The sequence below is a fragment of the Pseudophryne corroboree genome, chromosome 2, assembly GCF_028390025.1.
Source record: "Pseudophryne corroboree isolate aPseCor3 chromosome 2, aPseCor3.hap2, whole genome shotgun sequence".
Classification (NCBI taxonomy): Eukaryota; Metazoa; Chordata; class Amphibia; order Anura; family Myobatrachidae; genus Pseudophryne; species Pseudophryne corroboree.
The window spans coordinates 657,802,915-657,827,018 of NC_086445.1; positions in this window are offsets into that span (position 1 = coordinate 657,802,915).

Consider the following 24,104-nt stretch of genomic DNA (forward strand, 5'->3'; position numbering starts at 1 on the left):
AAAGATGCCATGAAATGCTAAGTTTCCAGTGTTAAAATAATGGATCAGAGGGACCCCATGCAAAACTACCTATTTAGTTTCTTTAGGTTGAGAATGGGTTAGTAGGACACATATAGCTTCTGGACAGAGTGGTATAAAAACCCCAACCCCTCTGAGCCAGTGGCACAGGGACTATGGTATTGGAGGCTAGCAGAGACTGCACTGACTGTTGAAGCATTTCTGCTTTTGCTGTATCCTGCGGGAGTCCTGTGCAAAATAATTTTCTTGGAGGACGGTTAAAAATGGCAGTGTGTATCCCTGTGAGATGACATTTCTGAGCCATGCATCATTGTGATATCTATCCACCTTGGGGCGAAGGAAAGAAATCGGCCTCCTACCCTGAGGTCCCCCCAGGAGGAGGCCCGTCCCATCAGGCCGTGGGCTTTTCCAGTTGCTTGGCAGATGGACATCTGGTAGCCCAGGGCTGTTTTGCTAAGGCTTTAAACCCCTTGGAAGGAGGCTGATATCTAGAGGATGACTGGCCCTTCACTTTACACTGCAGGTGAAAGGAACAAAAAGTAGTTATAGCACGAGGAGGTGCAACTGAAGGTAAGAAGGCTGTCTTAGATGCCGTCATTGTGGATACTATCTTATCCAACTCCTTCCCAAATAGTGTATCACCTGCATAAGGAAGTGCTTCAAGAGCTTTTTTGGAATTCGCGTCCTCACACCAAGACCGTAGCCAAAGTGACCTTCTGGCCACTACCATAGAACAGGGGTGGGGAACCTCCGGCCCGCGGGCCATATAAGGCCCGCAAAGCCAACTGATCCGGCCTGGCCACCAGCTGCTGTTTGTGACAGGGGAGGAGAGAGCAGCGTGTGCCTCTCCTGCCCCTTTGTGCTCAGTCCGGTTGCGACGGAGTGTGTCATCTGCAGGGAGGAGAGCGCAGCTATGTCCACTGTCCAGCGGCGGTGTGTAGGATCTCAAACCAGCCGCCGGTTCGTGAGCCCATCAGAGCTCGCAGACCGGCAGCCAATCAGGGTTCTGATTGGCTTACAAACTGGCGGCTGGTTTGAGGTCCTACACGCCGCCACTGGAGATAGCTGCGCTCTCCTTCCTGCAGATGACACACGCCACCGCGGCCGGACTGAGCACAAAGGGGCAGGAGAGGCGCACGCTGCGCTCTCCTCCCTTGTCACACACAGCAGCACAAAGGGGCAGGAGAGGTAGGATAAGGCCTACAGCAGCGGTGATCAGGGCAGGGGTGGGGGGGGGCCATATCTGTATCTGGCACTGTGGTGGCATAACTGTATCTTGCACTGTGTGGGCATACTGTATCTGGCACTGTGGGGACATATCTGTATCTGGCACTGTGGGTACATGTGTGTACCTGGCACTATGGGGGCATTTCTGACACTGTGGTGGCATATCTGTATCTGGCACTGTGGTGGCATACCTGTATCTGGCACTGTGGTGGCATACCTGTATCTGGCACTGTGGTGGCATATCTGTATCTGGCACTGTGGGGTGCATACTGTATCTGGCACTGTGGGGGCATATCTGTCTCTGGCACTGTGGTGGCATATCTGTATCTGGCACTGTGGTGGCATATCTGTATCTGACACTGTTGTGGCATATCTGTATCTGGCACTGTGGTGGCAAATCTGTATCTGGCACTGTGGGGACATGTGTGTACCTGGCACTATGGGGGCATTTCTGACACTGTGGTGGCATATCTGTATCTGGCACTGTGGTGGCATACCTGTATCTGGCACTGTGGTGGCATACCTGTATCTGGCACTGTGGTGGCATATCTGTATCTGGCACTGTGAAGTGCATACTGTATCTGGCACTGTGGGGGCATATCTGTCTCTGGCACTGTGGTGGCATATCTGTATCTGGCACTGTGGTGGCATATCTGTATCTGACACTGTTGTGGCATATCTGTATCTGGCACTGTGGTGGCAAATCTGTATCTGGCACTGTGGTGGCATGTGTGTATCTGGCACCGTGGGGCATATGTGTATCTGGCGGTGCACTACTGGTGGCATATGTGTATCTGGCACTGTGGTGGCATACAGTATGTGTATCTGGTGGTGCACTACGGACGGCATATGTGTTTCTGGCACTGTGGCGGTATATGTGTATCTGACACTGTGGCAGCATATGTGTATCTGGCGGTGCACTACTAGCGGCATATGTGTATCTGGCACTGTAGCAGCATATGTGTGTCTGGAATAGGCAGCACCAATGACCTAATTAAACATGCCATATGCGCATCTACCGGTGGTGGAGTCTGCCACTTAGCCCTCTCCAGAGGAAGAGGGTAAAAAGAGGCCATACATTTGGATAGCTGAACCCTTTTGGTTGGGTGGGCACAAGCCACTTCTAGGAGGTTTTCCAGCTAGGCCGAAGATGGAAACTGAGTAGACTCCTTCTTTTGACGGTTGAAAAGTGGAACCCTATCCCAGGGGGATGGGTCTGTCTCATCAATCTGAAGTAATGCTCTAACTGCCCTGACTAGTGCTTCAATATCAGTAATGAACATGGAATCCTCAGGAACCGTAGTGGACTTTACATAAGAACCAGCTGAATCCTGATCTGAAAAAGAGCCCTGTTCAGATTCCAATTCCGAATCCTCCTCCGAGAAGGAAGAAGAGCTCAACTGTGTCAAAGACCTGCAACTAGACACTCTACCTCAGTCCAGGGGCTGTGCTGAGGCTGAAATATCTGCTTTGCGCTGTACTGACTGCGTAAAGGACTGCATCTACAGTGGGTCATCAGTGGGTCAGCAGAAGCCTGCGCCAGCCCTGCCATGACCCATGGTGCGCTAGGAGCCACAGATGGAGGAGCAGACAGGCGATCCACTAACTGGAACATTATAATGCAGTAGCCCAAGTTGGTTCCACAGGGACCTGCACCACTACAGGAGCCGTGAAACAATGGGAGCACAAGCCATCATTGTCAGGATCCTGTAGGGAGAGAATGTTACAACAAATTCTGCAAGTTGTGCAGTGACCTCCTTGTCAATTCTGACTTTAGGAAGCATGTTTCTCTACAAAAACTTTACAAAATGAGCAAAATCTGGGTGTGAAGAATCTATAGTGCAAGAGAGTATAGCTAACTGAAACTATAAGAAGTGTGGTAGCTACAACAATGGGCCTAATTCAGACCTAATCACTAGGCTGCATTTTCATACAGCGGGCAATCAGGTCTAAACTGCACATGCGTATGTACCACAATGCGCAGGTGCGTTACACGGGTACAAAGTGGATCGCCGCTCAGTGATGGGTTTGTGCGAAGGATCCATTCGCATGGGCATTCGTAAGGAGCGTTCGCAAGGAGATTGACAGGAAGAAGGCATTTGTGGGTGTCAACTGATCATTTTCTGGGAGTGTTTGGAAAAATGCAGGCGTGTCCAAGCGTTTCCAGGGAGGGATCCTGACGTCAATTCCGGTCCCGGACAGGCTGAAGTCCTGGGCTACTCAGAGACTGCACAAAATCTGTTTGTACAGCTCTGCTACACATGCATTCGCAAACTTGCAAAGCCAAAATACACTCCCCTATGGGCAGTGACTATGCGAACGCAGGACTGCAAAAAAAAAACAAGCGGGCAAACAGGTCTGAATTAGTCCCAATATCAATTAGTACAAAGACACTATAGATATTTCCACCCTACATGGGCTGCTCCTATAAAGTGAGTGGCAATAAAATCACATGCACAACCCACATGCACACAGAGCTCTCAAAGCACTAGGAAAAGTGGGCATCCATACTCAACTGTCCAGCCATGTAAAGCAGGCAAGAGTTTAGCAAATGACCAGGCTCTAGGAGCAAGGTATTGGGGAGAGAAAGCCCTGAGCCTCCCTCTCTGAGCCCAGTTGAAGCAGCATGTGTTCAAAATGGCTGCTCAGCATTTAAAACTTAGAGAAAGAGAGGGAGGAGAGGTTACCCTGGCTGATTATGTCGAATGAATATCATGATTGAATAGTCTAGGTATGATTCGTGGAACTACACATCCCAGCAAGTTGTACTGCATTTGCTAATTATGTCAAATGAATATCATGATTGAATAGTCTAGGTATGATTCGTGGAACTACACATCCCAGCAAGTTGTACTGCATTTGCTGATTATATCAAATGAATATCATGATTGAATAGTCTAGGTATATTGAAAAAGGGTGGGTTTTTTTTTGTATGTTTTTCTCTTTGTAAAGATATAGTTGGCTGGCTTATTGGTATGTAATGTCTGTTTTTCTAAGCTAATTTATGGCCTTAGCTTAAAGGGGGGTTGTAATGGGAGGAGTTTGCAATCATTGCATTCACATGGATATTGTTACTATTTGAAGTCTAGTATACGGCTGGATAGCCATCGGCTGGATGTGCTTACATAGAAGTGTTATTACAAAAATAGCGTTATACCTGCGTTAAACCGAAGGAAAACAGAAGGAAAACATCAACACACCAACACTACCACAAAAGGACTGCCTTAATGCCACAAAAGTATGTAATTCATCTTATGCATATTATCTGTTTTTAAAAACCTATGAAAAGGCATCCCCAATCTGCTCACTACAGTTCTCTCATGCAAACTTATGTATGTTTCTTTATGTAATGATTTCTTGTAAATGTCATTGCATGTGTGGGGAAGTTGCTCAGTGAAACAGTTTATTATTGCATACTGACTGGTGTTTACCTCCTTTGAACATTTACCCATTGTGGTCAGGTGTACTATATCTTTATATTTATTAAGGTATAGTCATGGTGTAAAGGACAGAGTATGATTACTGATTAGTAAAAGAAAACAAATACTGAGCAACATCCCCAAACAGGTAATTTCACTTTAAACTTGTCATTTATTTTGTAGGCTGTGGACATGGCTACTACTAACAAATGCACAGACAAAATTCTTAAAGCTATGTCTGCAAATGCTAGGAGCTTAGGAGACAAAATTCCAGAGCTAATTGCGATCATGAGAAGGGATAACCTTGATTTTGTAGCAATTACAGAGTCTTGGTGCAATGAGAATCATGACTGGGACTTATCTATACCAGGCTACAATTTATTTAGAAAAGATAGAATAGGAAGAATAGGAGGAGGGGTAGCAATGTATGGGAAAAAAAGCATAAATGCTACTTTAATACAAAATATTGAAGCCAAAACTGAGGCCCTTTGGGTCACCATAGAAACTGGGAAGAAGGACATTATTCGCATTGGGGTGATCTATAGACCACCAGGCCAGGGGCAGGATTTGGACAGGAACCTATTGTTGGACATCTCTAAAATGGCTTTTAAGGGAGAAGTCATAATCATGGGAGACTTTAATTTACCTGATGTAAATTGGGAGGGGTCTTTTGCAAGTTCAGCTACAAGTGGCAAATTTCTACATTCCTTACAGGGAGCATCTCTCAAGCAATTGGTGAGGGAGCCCACTCGCAAAGACTCAATATTAGATCTAATTCTTTCAAATGGTGATAGGATATCTGATATATATGTGGGTGAGCACCTGGGATCCAGTGATCATCAAGCAGTATGGTTTAGTATAAAGACAGGATCCAACTCCTCTCACACAAAAACAAAGGTGTTGGATTTTAGAAATGCAGACTTTGCAAAAATGGGGAGATGTTTAAGTGATTCATTGGCAGACTGGAGGAACTTGGAAGGAGTGCAGGAGAGGTGGAAAAAACTGAAAAGTGCATTACTAAGTGCAACAGACCTTTGTATCAAAATGGTTAGGAAAAGCACCAGGAAAAGGAAGCCAGTGTGGTTCACAAAAGTAGTATCAACTAGTGTGAAAGCAAAAAAGATGGCTTTTAGGAAATACAAACAGACTCAAAATAATAACGACAAAGAGGTTTATCTGGACAGACGGAAGGATGCTAAGAAAGTGATCAGACGTGCAAAGGCAGAAGCTGAGGAGAAAATGGCCCAGTCAGTAGATAAAGTGGGCAAAACTTTTTTTAAGTATATAAGTGAAAGGAGAAAATCAAATGGAGGAATAATAAGACTTAAGACAGAGAGTGGGCATTTGGTGGAGGGAGACAAGGCAATAGCAGATCACCTAAATAATTATTTTTGCTCAGTATTTACTACAGAAGAAGGGATGGGGCCACAGTTAAATTGCAAGGACATTCATAAAAATAAGGTAGATGAAAATACATTTACAGAGGAGAAGGTCCTAACAGAACTTTCAAAACTAAAAGTGGATAAATCAATGGGACCAGATGGGATACACCCAAGGATACTCAAAGAGCTAAAAGATGTGCTGGTTACACCTTTAACAGAATTATTTAACCAGTCACTAAATACAGGTGCTATTCCAGAGGACTGGAAAAGAGCAAATGTAGTTCCACTGCACAAAAGTGGAAGCAAGGAAGAAGCAAGTAACTACAGACCAGTAAGCCTTACATCAGTAGTAGGGAAAGTAATGGAAAAACTATTAAAAGAAAGAGTAGTGGAATATCTTAAATCAAACAACTTACAGGATCCAAAACAGCATGGATTTACTGGTGGAAGATCATGCCAAACAAATCTTATTGACTTTTTTGACTCTGTGATGAAAATAATAGATCAAGGGGGATCTGTAGATGTAGCATATCTAGACTTTAGTAAGGCATTTGACACTGTCCCACATCGCAGACTGCTAAATAAACTTGAAAGCCTGGGGGTGGATTATAAATCAGTTAAATGGATAAGAACCTGGTTGCAGGATAGGAAACAGACAGTCGTAGTTAATGGAGTGCAATCTATGGAGGGAAATGTTACCAGTGGAGTACCCCAGGGATCTGTACTTGGTCCAGTTCTCTTTAATATCTTTGTTGGTGACATTGCAGATGGTATTGAAGGGAAGATATGCCGTTTTGCAGATGATACAAAGATATGCAACAGAGTAGACACACCGGGAGGGGTCAAACAAATGATTAATGACCTAGGTAGGCTTGAAAAATGGTCAAGAACGTGGCAACTACAGTTTAATGCTAAAAAATGCAAAATTATGCACTTGGGTCTCAAAAACCCAAAGGCTAAGTATAGTATCAAGGGTACTATAATGGAAACTACTGAGGAGGAAAGAGATTTAGGAGTCACTATTTCAAGTGACTTGAAGGCAGGAAAGCAATGCAACAAAGCAATGAGAAAGGCAAGTCGGATGCTTGGTTGCATAGGGAGAGGAATCAGTAGCAGGAAAAAAGAAGTGATAATGCCACTGTATAGGTCATTGGTACGGCCCCACCTGGAATACTGTGTCCAGTTCTGGAGACCCTATCTCCAGAAGGATATAAATACATTAGAGAGTGTACAAAGAAGGGCAACTAAAATGGTGCATGGCCTACATCACAAAACTTACCCGGAAAGGCTAAAAGATCTTAACATGTATAGTTTGGAGGAGAGAAGGGAAAGGGGGGACATGATAGAAACTTTCAAATATATAAAGGGTCTTAACAAAGTTCAGGAGGGAAACATTCTTCAAAGGAAAAGAAGTATTAGAACTCGAGGGCATACATTGAGACTGGAGGGGGGGAGGTTCAGGGGAAATTTAAGGAAAAATTACTTCACAGAAAGGGTAGTGGATAAGTGGAATAGCCTCCCATCAGAGGTGGTAGAGGCTAAGACTGTAGGGCAATTTAAACATGCTTGGGACAGGCATATGAATATCCTTACAAAGAATGAAGGTTAAAAAAGGGTTGAGATTGCCTAAAGGATAAAATAAAAAAGGGTCAGACTAGATGGGCCAAGTGGTTCTTATCTGCCGTCAAATTCTATGTTTCTATGTTACCCTGAGGCAGGCAGTTAGTACAAGCTCCAGGTTAGGCTTACCTCCCCCTGAGGTACTATTGACTCCAGGGACATTGTAGCGGCCTGTAACAAGTGCCCTGGTGGTCTAGTGGTACAGCGCAGTGCCCCCACCACACCTGCCCCCCACTGTCCCTCAGCAGCAGGGAGGATCACCGCAAAGGGGCAGCTCCTTGCAAGCTCACCATCACTCACCATCTCAGCATCTGGGTGTGGCTGTGGGGCCTCCCAGCGGATGTACGCTTCTGCCAAGAACCCGCACAGTGGAAGTCACCGACCCAGAAGCTGGTGCTGCCACCGCCAACTCCAGGTGTTGGATCGGTTGTACAAGCATCCGGTGGACGCCTGTACCACCACTCAATAGTAAAAAAAAAAAAATGTAACGAGGGGATGCGCAACAGCCCCCTGTAAAGGTATCAGCACCAAATGAAAAACTGGTAGGTACGGGTCAGAGGGGCAATGTATACAGTAGGTAAGAAGGGGAATGAGGCATGCTAGGTTAAAATGTGTAACCCTTTGGTGGCTGCTCACTCCTTCACCACCTATACCCAGCATAAAGCATTCATGTGCCGCCTTGTGGACGCACAAGAAAAACAAACTATTAATACTTCTATTTTTTAAAGCATTCTCACCTTCAGCATTTTACCACACCTGCCAAAAACAATTGCACAGTATTCTGTGTGTGTGTTTGTGTATATATATATATATATATATATATATATATATGCCACCAGCATCAGATGAGCCTTGTCGAGGCCTGGTGGCTTTGCCATATTTCTGCACATACATGTAACTAAGACCTCTGAATTTCTATGATATATAGGTTTTCAAGTCATGTTACTAGTATATAGTTTGGTGTGCTGGGGGCACCGGGGGTTAACCCCCATCCTTTCTCTTGCTTAGAATTACCCATCCCTATCAAGCACCTGAAGTATATTGTCAAATTGATATGAGCAACTTGCATTCTATTTTGCTAGTATGAGAGGCATAGATGGGACCAGTGTTTGGAGGGCATGCTGGTTCTTACAGTGCCATATGGAGATCCTAGGGGTGGCTCCAAGGAAGTGTAATATCAGACCCTGTGTTGGTGTAGTGCCATACCTGTATCTTCCAGACGACGAGTAGATTCCACAGCTCTAAAGCCTTCCCCGATACGGAAGCCTGTGGCAGAAGGATGAAAACTCCAAGAGAGCCCCACAGATAGATAGCAGACAAAAGCATGGTGACAATGATTTATTGTTGCAGGTTTTCGCAGGTCACCACTATTAATGAGATTGGGTTATTATGAACCAAATATAATGTGTAACAAAACTATCTGTAAATTAAATTAACTTGTAACCGCAAGCATAAATCTGTAACGTTTCACTAAAGACACATGAATAACTTTGGTAATCAACTAGAGATGAGCGGGTTCGGTTTCTCTGAATCCGAACCCGCCAGAACTTCATGTTTTTTTTCACGGGTCCGAGCGACTCGGATCTTCCCGCCTTGCTCGGTTAACCCGAGCGCGCCCGAACGTCATCATGACGCTGTCAGATTCTCGCGAGGCTCGGATTCTATCGCGAGACTCGGATTCTATATAAGGAGCCGCGCGTCGCCGCCATTTTCACACGTGCATTGAGATTGATAGGGAGAGGACGTGGCTGGCGTCCTCTCCATTTAGATTATAAGAGACTGAGAGAGATTTACTGGAGCTGACTAGGAGGAGTACTGTTACTGTAGAAGTGTAGAGACTGAGTGGAGAGAGTTTACTAGTGAGGACAGTGCAGTTTACTTTATAATCCGTTCTCTGCCTGAAAAAAGCGATACACAGCACACAGTGACTCAGTCACATACCATATCTGTGTGCACTGCTCAGGCTCAGGCCAGTGTGCTGCATCATCTATTATCTATATATAATATTATATATATCTGTCTGACTGCTCAGCTCACACAGCTTATAATTGTGGGGGAGACTGGGGAGCACTACTGCAGTGCCAGTTATAGGTTATAGCAGGAGCCAGGAGTACATAATATATTATATAGTGAGTGACCACCAGACACACAGTGCAGTTTATTTAATATATCCGTTCTCTGCCTGAAAAAAGCGATACACACAGTGACTCAGTCAGTCACATACCATATCTGTGTGCACTGCTCAGGCTCAGGCCAGTGTGCTGCATCATCTATTATCTATATATAATATTATATATATCTGTCTGACTGCTCAGCTCACACAGCTTATAATTGTGGGGGAGACTGGGGAGCACTACTGCAGTGCCAGTTATAGGTTATAGCAGGAGCCAGGTGTACATAATATATTATATAGTGAGTGACCACCAGACACACAGTGCAGTTTATTTAATATATCCATTCTCTGCCTGAAAAAAGCGATACACACAGTGACTCAGTCAGTCACATACCATATCTGTGTGCACTGCTCAGGCTCAGGCCAGTGTGCTGCATCATCTATATATATTATATATCTGTCTGACTGCTCAGCTCACACAGCTTATAATTGTGGGGGAGACTGGGGAGCACTACTGCAGTGCCAGTTATAGGTTATAGCAGGAGCCAGGAGTACATATTATATTAAAATTAAACAGTGCACACTTTTGCTGCAGGAGTGCCACTGCCAGTGTGACTGACCAGTGACCTGACCACACTGACCACCAGTATAGTTAGTAGTATACTTATATTGTGATTGCCTGAAAAAGTTAAACACTCGTCGTGTGACTTCACTTGTGTGTTTTTTTTTTTTTAATTCTATAAAAATAAAACTCATTCTGCTGACAGACAGTGTCCAGCAGGTCCGTCATTATATAATATATAATATATACCTGTCCGGCTGCAGTAGTGATATATATATATTTTTTATATAATTTATCATCCAGTCGCAGCAGACACAGTACGGTAGTTCACGGCTGTGGCTACCTCTGTGTCTCTGCACTCGGCAGGCAGTCCGTCCATAATTGTAATACCACCTAACCGTGGATTTTTTTCATTCTTCTTTATACATACATAGTTACATAGACATCTTCTCTTTATCAACCAGTCTATATTAGCTGCAGACACAGTACAGTACGGTAGTTCACGGCTGTGGCTACCTCTGTGTCTGCACTTGGCAGGCAGTCCGTCCATAATTGTATACCACCTAACCGTGGTTTTTTTTCATTCTTCTTTATACATACATAGTTACATAGACATCTTCTCTTTATCAACCAGTCTATATTAGCTGCAGACACAGTACAGTACGGTAGTTCACGGCTGTGGCTACCTCTGTGTCTGCACTCGGCAGGCAGTCCGTCCATAATTGTATACCACCTAACCGTGGATTTTTTTCAGTCTTCTTTATACATACATAGTTACATAGACATCTTCTCTTTATCAACCAGTCTATATTAGCTGCAGACACAGTACAGTACGGTAGTTCACGGCTGTGGCTACCTCTGTGTCTGCAGTCGGCAGGCAGTCCATAATTGTATACTAGTATCCATCTCCATTGTTTACCTGAGGTGCCTTTTAGTTGTGCCTATTAAAATATGGAGAACAAAAATGTTGAGGTTCCAAAATTAGGGAAAGATCAAGATCCACTTCCACCTCGTGCTGAAGCTGCTGCCACTAGTCATGGCCGAGACGATGAAATGCCAGCAACGTCGTCTGCCAAGGCCGATGCCCAATGTCATAGTACAGAGCATGTCAAATCCAAAACACCAAATATCAGAAAAAAAAGGACTCCAAAACCTAAAATAAAATTGTCGGAGGAGAAGCGTAAACTTGCCAATATGCCATTTACCACACGGAGTGGCAAGGAACGGCTGAGGCCCTGGCCTATGTTCATGGCTAGTGGTTCAGCTTCACATGAGGATGGAAGCACTCAGCCTCTCGCTAGAAAAATGAAAAGACTCAAGCTGGCAAAAGCAGCACAGCAAAGAACTGTGCATTCTTCGAAATCCCAAATCCACAAGGAGAGTCCAATTGTGTCGGTTGCGATGCCTGACCTTCCCAACACTGGACGTGAAGAGCATGCGCCTTCCACCATTTGCACGCCCCCTGCAAGTGCTGGAAGGAGCACCCGCAGTCCAGTTCCTGATAGTCAGATTGAAGATGTCAGTGTTGAAGTACACCAGGATGAGGAGGATATGGGTGTTGCTGGCGCTGGGGAGGAAATTGACCAGGAGGATTCTGATGGTGAGGTGGTTTGTTTAAGTCAGGCACCCGGGGAGACACCTGTTGTCCGTGGGAGGAATATGGCCGTTGACATGCCAGGTGAAAATACCAAAAAAATCAGCTCTTCGGTGTGGAGGTATTTCACCAGAAATGCGGACAACAGGTGTCAAGCCGTGTGTTCCCTTTGTCAAGCTGTAATAAGTAGGGGTAAGGACGTTAACCACCTCGGAACATCCTCCCTTATACGTCACCTGCAGCGCATTCATAATAAGTCAGTGACAAGTTCAAAAACTTTGGGTGACAGCGGAAGCAGTCCACTGACCAGTAAATCCCTTCCTCTTGTAACCAAGCTCACGCAAACCACCCCACCAACTCCCTCAGTGTCAATTTCCTCCTTCCCCAGGAATGCCAATAGTCCTGCAGGCCATGTCACTGGCAATTCTGACGAGTCCTCTCCTGCCTGGGATTCCTCCGATGCATCCTTGCGTGTAACGCCTACTGCTGCTGGCGCTGCTGTTGTTGCCGCTGGGAGTCGATGGTCATCCCAGAGGGGAAGTCGTAAGCCCACTTGTACTACTTCCAGTAAGCAATTGACTGTTCAACAGTCCTTTGCGAGGAAGATGAAATATCACAGCAGTCATCCTACTGCAAAGCGGATAACTGAGGCCTTGGCATCCTGGGTGGTGAGAAACGTGGTTCCGGTATCCATCATTACTGCAGAGCCAACTAGAGACTTGTTGGAGGTACTGTGTCCCCGGTACCAAATACCATCTAGGTTCCATTTCTCTAGGCAGGCGATACCGAAAATGTACACAGACCTCAGAAAAAGAGTCACCAGTGTCCTAAAAAATGCAGCTGTACCCAATGTCCACTTAACCACGGACATGTGGACAAGTGGAGCAGGGCAGGGTCAGGACTATATGACTGTGACAGCCCACTGGGTAGATGTATGGACTCCCGCCGCAAGAACAGCAGCGGCGGCACCAGTAGCAGCATCTCGCAAACGCCAACTCTTTCCTAGGCAGGCTACGCTTTGTATCACCGCTTTCCAGAATACGCACACAGCTGAAAACCTCTTACGGCAACTGAGGAAGATCATCGCGGAATGGCTTACCCCAATTGGACTCTCCTGTGGATTTGTGGCATCGGACAACGCCAGCAATATTGTGTGTGCATTAAATATGGGCAAATTCCAGCACGTCCCATGTTTTGCACATACCTTGAATTTGGTGGTGCAGAATTTTTTAAAAAACGACAGGGGCGTGCAAGAGATGCTGTCGGTGGCCAGAAAAATTGCGGGACACTTTCGGCGTACAGGCACCACGTACAGAAGACTGGAGCACCACCAAAAACTACTGAACCTGCCCTGCCATCATCTGAAGCAAGAAGTGGTAACGAGGTGGAATTCAACCCTCTATATGCTTCAGAGGTTGGAGGAGCAGCAAAAGGCCATTCAAGCCTATACAATTGAGCACGATATAGGAGGTGGAATGCACCTGTCTCAAGTGCAGTGGAGAATGATTTCAACGTTGTGCAAGGTTCTGATGCCCTTTGAACTTGCCACACGTGAAGTCAGTTCAGACACTGCCAGCCTGAGTCAGGTCATTCCCCTCATCAGGCTTTTGCAGAAGAAGCTGGAGGCATTGAAGAAGGAGCTAAAAGGGAGCGATTCCGCTAGGCATGTGGGACTTGTGGATGCAGCCCTTAATTCGCTTAACAAGGATTCACGGGTGGTCAATCTGTTGAAATCAGAGCACTACATTTTGGCCACCGTGCTCGATCCTAGATTTAAAGCCTACCTTGGATCTCTCTTTCCGGCAGACACAAGTCTGCTGGGGTTGAAAGACCTGCTGGTGACAAAATTGTCAAGTCAAGCGGAACGCGACCTGTCAACTAGAGATGAGCGGGTTCGGTTTCTTTGAATCCGAACCCGCACGAACTTCACTTTTTTTTTCACGGGTCCGAGCGACTCGGATCTTCCCGCCTTGCTCGGTTAACCCGAGCGCGCCCGAACGTCATCATGACGCTGTCGGATTCTCGCGAGACTCGGATTCTATATAAGGAGCCGCGCGTCGCCGCCATTTTCACACGTGCATTGAGATTGATAGGGAGAGGACGTGGCTGGCGTCCTCTCCATTAGAATAGATTAGAAGAGAGAGAGAGAGAGAGAGATTGTGCAGACAGAGTTTACCACAGTGACCAGTGCAGTTGTTGTTAAGTTAACTTTTATTTAATATATCCGTTCTCTGCTATATCCGTTCTCTGCCTGAAAAAAACGATACACAGCAGTCACACAGTGTGACTCAGTCTGTGTGCACTCAGCTCAGCCCAGTGTGCTGCACATCAATGTATAAAAGCTTATAATAATTGTGGGGGAGACTGGGGAGCACTGCAGGTTGTTATAGCAGGAGCCAGGAGTACATAATATTATATTAATTTAAAATTAAACAGTGCACACTTTTGCTGCAGGAGTGCCACTGCCAGTGTGACTAGTGGTGACCAGTGCCTGACCACCAGTATAGTAGTATATTGTTGTATACTATCTCTTTATCAACCAGTCTATATTAGCAGCAGACACAGTACAGTGCGGTAGTTCACGGCTGTGGCTACCTCTGTGTCGGCAGTCGGCACTCGGCAGGCAGTCCGTCCATCCATAATTGTATAATTATATACCTCCTAACCGTGGTATTTTTTTTTCTTTCTTTATACCGTCGTCATAGTCATACTAGTTGTTACGAGTATACTACTATCTCTTTATCAACCAGTGTACAGTGCGGTAGTTCACGGCTGTGGCTACCTCTGTGTCGGCAGTCGGCAGGCAGTCCGTCCATCCATAATTGTATTATAATATATACCACCTAACCGTGGTTTTTTTTTCATTCTTTATACCGTCATAGTCAGTCATACTAGTTGTTACGAGTATACTACTATCTCTTTATCAACCAGTGTACAGTGCGGTAGTTCACGGCTGTGGCTACCTCTGTGTCGGCACTCGGCAGGCAGTCCGTCCATCCATAATTGTATTATAATATATACCACCTAACCGTGGTTTTTTTTTCATTCTTTATACCGTCATAGTGTCATACTAGTTGTTACGAGTATACTACTATCTCTTTATCAACCAGTGTACAGTGCGGTAGTTCACGGCTGTGGCTACCTCTGTGTCGGCACTCGGCAGGCAGTCCGTCCATCCATAATTGTATTATAATATATACCACCTAACCGTGGTTTTTTTTTCATTCTTTATACCGTCATAGTCAGTCATACTAGTTGTTACGAGTATACTACTATCTCTTTATCAACCAGTGTACAGTGCGGTAGTTCACGGCTGTGGCTACCTCTGTGTCGGCACTCGGCAGGCAGTCCGTCCATCCATAATTGTATTATAATATATACCACCTAACCGTGGTTTTTTTTTCATTCTTTATACCGTCATAGTGTCATACTAGTTGTTACGAGTATACTACTATCTCTTTATCAACCAGTGTACAGTGCGGTAGTTCACGGCTGTGGCTACCTCTGTGTCGGCAGGCAGTCCGTCCATCCATAATTGTATTATAATATATACCACCTAACCGTGTTTTTTTTTTCATTCTTTATACCGTCATAGTGTCATACTAGTTGTTACGAGTATACTACTATCTCTTTATCAACCAGTGTACAGTGCGGTAGTTCACGGCTGTGGCTACCTCTGTGTCGGCAGTCGGCAGGCAGTCCGTCCATCCATAATTGTATTATAATATATACCACCTAACCGTGGTTTTTTTTTCATTCTTTATACCGTCATAGTCAGTCATACTAGTTGTTACGAGTATACTACTATCTCTTTATCAACCAGTGTACAGTGCGGTAGTTCACGGCTGTGGCTACCTCTGTGTCGGAACTCGGCAGGCAGTCCGTCCATCCATAATTGTATTACAATATATACCACCTAACCGTGGTTTTTTTTTCATTCTTTATACCGTCATAGTCAGTCATACTAGTTGTTACGAGTATACTACTATCTCTTTATCAACCAGTGTACAGTGCGGTAGTTCACGGCTGTGGCTACCTCTGTGTCGGAACTCGGCAGGCAGTCCGTCCATCCATAATTGTATTACAATATATACCACCTAACCGTGGTTTTTTTTTCATTCTTTATACCGTCATAGTCAGTCATACTAGTTGTTACGAGTATACTACTATCTCTTTATCAACCAGTGTACAGTGCGGTAGTTCACGGCTGTGGCTACCTCTGTGTCGGAACTCGGCAGGCAGTCCGTCCATCCATAATTGTATTATTATAATATATACCACCTAACCGTGGTTTTTTTTTCATTCTTTATACCGTCATAGTGTCATACTAGTTGTTACGAGTATACTACTATCTCTTTATCAACCAGTGTACAGTGCGGTAGTTCACGGCTGTGGCTACCTCTGTGTCGGCAGTCGGCAGGCAGTCCGTCCATCCATAATTGTATTACAATATATACCACCTAACCGTGGTTTTTTTATACCACCTAACCGTGGCAGTCCGTCCATAATTGTATACTAGTATCCAATCCATCCATCTCCATTGTTTACCTGAGGTGCCTTTTAGTTCTGCCTATAAAATATGGAGAACAAAAAAGTTGAGGTTCCAAAATTAGGGAAAGATCAAGATCCACTTCCACCTCGTGCTGAAGCTGCTGCCACTAGTCATGGCCGAGACGATGAAATGCCAGCAACGTCGTCTGCCAAGGCCGATGCCCAATGTCATAGTACAGAGCATGTCAAATCCAAAACACCAAATATCAGAAAAAAAAGGACTCCAAAACCTAAAATAAAATTGTCGGAGGAGAAGCGTAAACTTGCCAATATGCCATTTACCACACGGAGTGGCAAGGAACGGCTGAGGCCCTGGCCTATGTTCATGGCTAGTGGTTCAGCTTCACATGAGGATGGAAGCACTCAGCCTCTCGCTAGAAAACTGAAAAGACTCAAGCTGGCAAAAGCACCGCAAAGAACTGTGCGTTCTTTGAAATCCCAAATCCACAAGGAGAGTCCAATTGTGTCGTTTGCGATGCCTGACCTTCCCAACACTGGACGTGAAGAGCATGCGCCTTCCACTATTTGCATGCCCCCTGCAAGTGCTGGAAGGAGCACCCGCAGTCCAGTTCCTGATAGTCAGATTGAAGATGTCAGTGTTGAAGTACACCAGGATGAGGAGGATATGGGTGTTGCTGGCGCTGGGGAGGAAATTGACCAGAAGGATTCTGATGGTGAGGTGGTTTGTTTAAGTCAGGCACCCGGGGAGACACCTGTTGTCCGTGGGAGGAATATGGCCGTTGACATGCCAGGTGAAAATACCAAAAAAATCAGCTCTTCGGTGTGGAGGTATTTCACCAGAAATGCGGACAACAGGTGTCAAGCCGTGTGTTCCCTTTGTCAAGCTGTAATAAGTAGGGGTAAGGACGTTAACCACCTCGGAACATCCTCCCTTATACGTCACCTGCAGCGCATTCATAATAAGTCAGTGACAAGTTCAAAAACTTTGGGTGACAGCGGAAGCAGTCCACTGACCAGTAAATCCCTTCCTCTTGTAACCAAGCTCACGCAAACCACCCCACCAACTCCCTCAGTGTCAATTTCCTCCTTCCCCAGGAATGCCAATAGTCCTGCAGGCCATGTCACTGGCAAGTCTGACGAGTCCTCTCCTGCCTGGGATTCCTCCGATGCATCCTTGCGTGTAACGCCTACTGCTGCTGGCGCTGCTGTTGTTGCCGCTGGGAGTCGATGGTCATCCCAGAGGGGAAGTCGTAAGCCCACTTGTACTACTTCCAGTAAGCAATTGACTGTTCAACAGTCCTTTGCGAGGAAGATGAAATATCACAGCAGTCATCCTACTGCAAAGCGGATAACTGAGTCCTTGACAACTATGTTGGTGTTAGACGTGCGTCCGGTATCCGCCGTTAGTTCACAGGGAACTAGACAATTTATTGAGGCAGTGTGCCCCCGTTACCAAATACCATCTAGGTTCCACTTTTCTAGGCAGGCGATACCGAGAATGTACACGGACGTCAGAAAAAGACTCACCAGTGTCCTAAAAAATGCAGTTGTACCCAATGTCCACTTAACCACGGACATGTGGACAAGTGGAGCAGGGCAGGGTCAGGACTATATGACTGTGACAGCCCACTGGGTAGATGTATGGACTCCCGCCGCAAGAACAGCAGCGGCGGCACCAGTAGCAGCATCTCGCAAACGCCAACTCTTTCCTAGGCAGGCTACGCTTTGTATCACCGCTTTCCAGAATACGCACACAGCTGAAAACCTCTTACGGCAACTGAGGAAGATCATCGCGGAATGGCTTACCCCAATTGGACTCTCCTGTGGATTTGTGGCATCGGACAACGCCAGCAATATTGTGTGTGCATTAAATATGGGCAAATTCCAGCACGTCCCATGTTTTGCACATACCTTGAATTTGGTGGTGCAGAATTTTTTAAAAAACGACAGGGGCGTGCAAGAGATGCTGTCGGTGGCCAGAAAAATTGCGGGACACTTTCGGCGTACAGGCACCACGTACAGAAGACTGGAGCACCACCAAAAACTACTGAACCTGCCCTGCCATCATCTGAAGCAAGAAGTGGTAACGAGGTGGAATTCAACCCTCTATATGCTTCAGAGGTTGGAGGAGCAGCAAAAGGCCATTCAAGCCTATACAATTGAGCACGATATAGGAGATGGAATGCACCTGTCTCAAGTGCAGTGGAGAATGATTTCAACGTTGTGCAAGGTTCTGATGCCCTTTGAACTTGCCACACGTGAAGTCAGTTCAGACACTGCCAGCCTGAGTCAGGTCATTCCCCTCATCAGGCTTTTGCAGAAGAAGCTGGAGGCATTGAAGAAGGAGCTAACACGGAGCGATTCCGCTAGGCATGTGGGACTTGTGGATGCAGCCCTTAATTCGCTTAACAAGGATTCACGGGTGGTCAAGCTGTTGAAATCAGAGCACTACATTTTGGCCACCGTGCTCGATCCTAGATTTAAAGCCTACCTTGGATCTCTCTTTCCGGCAGACACAGGTCTGCTGGGGTTGAAAGACCTGCTGGTGACAAAATTGTCAAGTCAAGCGGAACGCGACCTGTCAACATCTCCTCCTTCACATTCTCCCGCAACTGGGGGTGCGAGGAAAAGGCTCAGAATTCCGAGCCCACCCGCTGGCGGTGATGCAGGGCAGTCTGGAGCGACTGCTGATGCTGACATCTGGTCCGGACTGAAGGACCTGACAACGATTACGGACATGTCGTCTACTGTCACTGCATATGATTCTCTCAACATTGATAGAATGGTGGAGGATTATATGAGTGACCGCATCCAAGTAGGCACGTCACACAGTCCGTACTTATACTGGCAGGAAAAAGAGGCAATTTGGAGGCCCTTGCACAAACTGGCTTTATTCTACCTAAGTTGCCCTCCCACAAGTGTGTACTCCGAAAGAGTGTTTAGTGCCGCCGCTCACCTTGTCAGCAATCGGCGTACGAGGTTACATCCAGAAAATGTGGAGAAGATGATGTTCATTAAAATGAATTATAATCAATTCCTCCGCGGAGACATTGACCAGCAGCAATTGCCTCCACAAAGTACACAGGGAGCTGAGATGGTGGATTCCAGTGGGGACGAATTGATAATCTGTGAGGAGGGGGATGTACACGGTGATATATCGGAGGGTGAAGATGAGGTGGACATCTTGCCTCTGTAGAGCCAGTTTGTGCAAGGAGAGATTAATTGCTTCTTTTTTGGGGGGGGTCCAAACCAACCCGTCATATCAGTCACAGTCGTGTGGCAGACCCTGTCACTGAAATGATGGGTTGGTTAAAGTGTGCATGTCCTGTTTTGTTTATACAACATAAGGGTGGGTGGGAGGGCCCAAGGATAATTCCATCTTGCACCTCTTTTTTCTTTTCTTTTTCTTTGCATCATGTGCTGATTGGGGAGGGTTTTTTGGAAGGGACATCCTGCGTGACACTGCAGTGCCACTCCTAGATGGGCCCGGTGTTTGTGTCGGCCACTAGGGTCGCTAATCTTACTCACACAGCTACCTCATTGCGCCTCTTTTTTTCTTTGCGTCATGTGCTGTTTGGGGAGGGTTTTTTGGAAGGGACATCCTGCGTGACACTGCAGTGCCACTCCTAGATGTGCCCGGTGTTTGTGTCGGCCACTAGGGTCGCTAATCTTACTCACACAGTCAGCTACCTCATTGCGCCTCTTTTTTTCTTTGCGTCATGTGCTGTTTGGGGAGGGTTTTTTGGAAGGGCCATCCTGCGTGACACTGCAGTGCCACTCCTAGATGGGCCCGGTGTTTGTGTCGGCCACTAGGGTCGCTAATCTTACTCACACAGCTACCTCATTGCGCCTCTTTTTTTCTTTGCGTCATGTGCTGTTTGGGGAGGGTTTTTTGGAAGGGACATCCTGCGTGACACTGCAGTGCCACTCCTAGATGGGCCCGGTGTTTGTGTCGGCCACTAGGGTCGCTTATCTTACTCACACAGCGACCTCGGTGCAAATTTTAGGACTAAAAATAATATTGTGAGGTGTGAGGTATTCAGAATAGACTGAAAATGAGTGTAAATTATGGTTTTTGAGGTTAATAATACTTTGGGATCAAAATGACCCCCAAATTCTATGATTTAAGCTGTTTTTTAGTGTTTTTGGAAAAAAACACCCGAATCCAAAACACACCCGAATCCGACAAAAAAAATTCGGTGAGGTTTTGCCAAAACGCGTTCGAACCCAAAACACGGCCGCGGAACCGAACCCAAAACCAAAACACAAAACCCGAAAAATTTCAGGCGCTCATCTCTACTGTCAACATCTCCTCCTTCACATTCTCCCGCAACTGGGGGTGCGAGGAAAAGGCTCAGAATTCCGAGCCCACCCGCTGGCGGTGATGCAGGGCAGTCTGGAGCGACTGCTGATGCTGACATCTGGTCCGGACTGAAGGACCTGACAACGATTACGGACATGTCGTCTACTGTCACTGCATATGATTCTCTCAACATTGATAGAATGGTGGAGGATTATATGAGTGACCGCATCCAAGTAGGCACGTCACACAGTCCGTACTTATACTGGCAGGAAAAAGAGGCAATTTGGAGGCCCTTGCACAAACTGGCTTTATTCTACCTAAGTTGCCCTCCCACAAGTGTGTACTCCGAAAGAGTGTTTAGTGCCGCCGCTCACCTTGTCAGCAATCGGCGTACGAGGTTACATCCAGAAAATGTGGAGAAGATGATGTTCATTAAAATGAATTATAATCAATTCCTCCGCGGAGACATTGACCAGCAGCAATTGCCTCCACAAAGTACACAGGGAGCTGAGATGGTGGATTCCAGTGGGGACGAATTGATAATCTGTGAGGAGGGGGATGTACACGGTGATATATCGGAGGGTGAAGATGAGGTGGACATCTTGCCTCTGTAGAGCCAGTTTGTGCAAGGAGAGATTAATTGCTTCTTTTTTGGGGGGGGTCCAAACCAACCCGTCATATCAGTCACAGTCGTGTGGCAGACCCTGTCACTGAAATGATGGGTTGGTTAAAGTGTGCATGTCCTGTTTTGTTTATACAACATAAGGGTGGGTGGGAGGGCCCAAGGATAATTCCATCTTGCACCTCTTTTTTCTTTTCTTTTTCTTTGCATCATGTGCTGATTGGGGAGGGTTTTTTGGAAGGGACATCCTGCGTGACACTGCAGTGCCACTCCTAGATGGGCCCGGTGTTTGTGTCGGCCACTAGGGTCGCTAATCTTACTCACACAGCTACCTCATTGCGCCTCTTTTTTTCTTTGCGTCATGTGCTGTTTGGGGAGGGTTTTTTGGAAGGGACATCCTGCGTGACACTGCAGTGCCACTCCTAGATGTGCCCGGTGTTTGTGTCGGCCACTAGGGTCGCTAATCTTACTCACACAGTCAGCTACCTCATTGCGCCTCTTTTTTTCTTTGCGTCATGTGCTGTTTGGGGAGGGTTTTTTGGAAGGGCCATCCTGCGTGACACTGCAGTGCCACTCCTAGATGGGCCCGGTGTTTGTGTCGGCCACTAGGGTCGCTAATCTTACTCACACAGCTACCTCATTGCGCCTCTTTTTTTCTTTGCGTCATGTGCTGTTTGGGGAGGGTTTTTTGGAAGGGACATCCTGCGTGACACTGCAGTGCCACTCCTAGATGGGCCCGGTGTTTGTGTCGGCCACTAGGGTCGCTTATCTTACTCACACAGCGACCTCGGTGCAAATTTTAGGACTAAAAATAATATTGTGAGGTGTGAGGTATTCAGAATAGACTGAAAATGAGTGTAAATTATGGTTTTTGAGGTTAATAATACTTTGGGATCAAAATGACCCCCAAATTCTATGATTTAAGCTGTTTTTTAGTGTTTTTGGAAAAAAACACCCGAATCCAAAACACACCCGAATCCGACAAAAAAAATTCGGTGAGGTTTTGCCAAAACGCGTTCGAACCCAAAACACGGCCGCGGAACCGAACCCAAAACCAAAACACAAAACCCGAAAAATTTCAGGCGCTCATCTCTACTGTCAACATCTCCTCCTTCACATTCTCCCGCAACTGGGGGTGCGAGGAAAAGGCTCAGAATTCCGAGCCCACCCGCTGGCGGTGATGCAGGGCAGTCTGGAGCGACTGCTGATGCTGACATCTGGTCCGGACTGAAGGACCTGACAACGATTACGGACATGTCGTCTACTGTCACTGCATATGATTCTCTCAACATTGATAGAATGGTGGAGGATTATATGAGTGACCGCATCCAAGTAGGCACGTCACACAGTCCGTACTTATACTGGCAGGAAAAAGAGGCAATTTGGAGGCCCTTGCACAAACTGGCTTTATTCTACCTAAGTTGCCCTCCCACAAGTGTGTACTCCGAAAGAGTGTTTAGTGCCGCCGCTCACCTTGTCAGCAATCGGCGTACGAGGTTACATCCAGAAAATGTGGAGAAGATGATGTTCATTAAAATGAATTATAATCAATTCCTCCGCGGAGACATTGACCAGCAGCAATTGCCTCCACAAAGTACACAGGGAGCTGAGATGGTGGATTCCAGTGGGGACGAATTGATAATCTGTGAGGAGGGGGATGTACACGGTGATATATCGGAGGGTGAAGATGAGGTGGACATCTTGCCTCTGTAGAGCCAGTTTGTGCAAGGAGAGATTAATTGCTTCTTTTTTGGGGGGGGTCCAAACCAACCCGTCATATCAGTCACAGTCGTGTGGCAGACCCTGTCACTGAAATGATGGGTTGGTTAAAGTGTGCATGTCCTGTTTTGTTTATACAACATAAGGGTGGGTGGGAGGGCCCAAGGACAATTCCATCTTGCACCTCTTTTTTCTTTTCTTTTTCTTTGCATCATGTGCTGATTGGGGAGGGTTTTTTGGAAGGGACATCCTGCGTGACACTGCAGTGCCACTCCTAGATGGGCCCGGTGTTTGTGTCGGCCACTAGGGTCGCTAATCTTACTCACACAGCTACCTCATTGCGCCTCTTTTTTTCTTTGCGTCATGTGCTGTTTGGGGAGGGTTTTTTGGAAGGGCCATCCTGCGTGACACTGCAGTGCCACTCCTAGATGGGCCCGGTGTTTGTGTCGGCCACTAGGGTCGCTAATCTTACTCACACAGCTACCTCATTGCGCCTCTTTTTTTCTTTGCGTCATGTGCTGTTTGGGGAGGGTTTTTTGGAAGGGACATCCTGCGTGACACTGCAGTGCCACTCCTAGATGGGCCCGGTGTTTGTGTCGGCCACTAGGGTCGCTTATCTTACTCACACAGCGACCTCGGTGCAAATTTTAGGACTAAAAATAATATTGTGAGGTGTGAGGTATTCAGAATAGACTGAAAATGAGTGTAAATTATGGTTTTTGAGGTTAATAATACTTTGGGATCAAAATGACCCCCAAATTCTATGATTTAAGCTGTTTTTTAGTGTTTTTTGAAAAAAACACCCGAATCCAAAACACACCCGAATCCGACAAAAAAAATTCGGTGAGGTTTTGCCAAAACGCGTTCGAACCCAAAACACGGCCGCGGAACCGAACCCAAAACCAAAACACAAAACCCGAAAAATTTCAGGCGCTCATCTCTATAATCAACTACATTAGCCGCAAATAATGCTGTAGTACCACTTAGCATTTACTCAAACCAAGTTGCAGTGG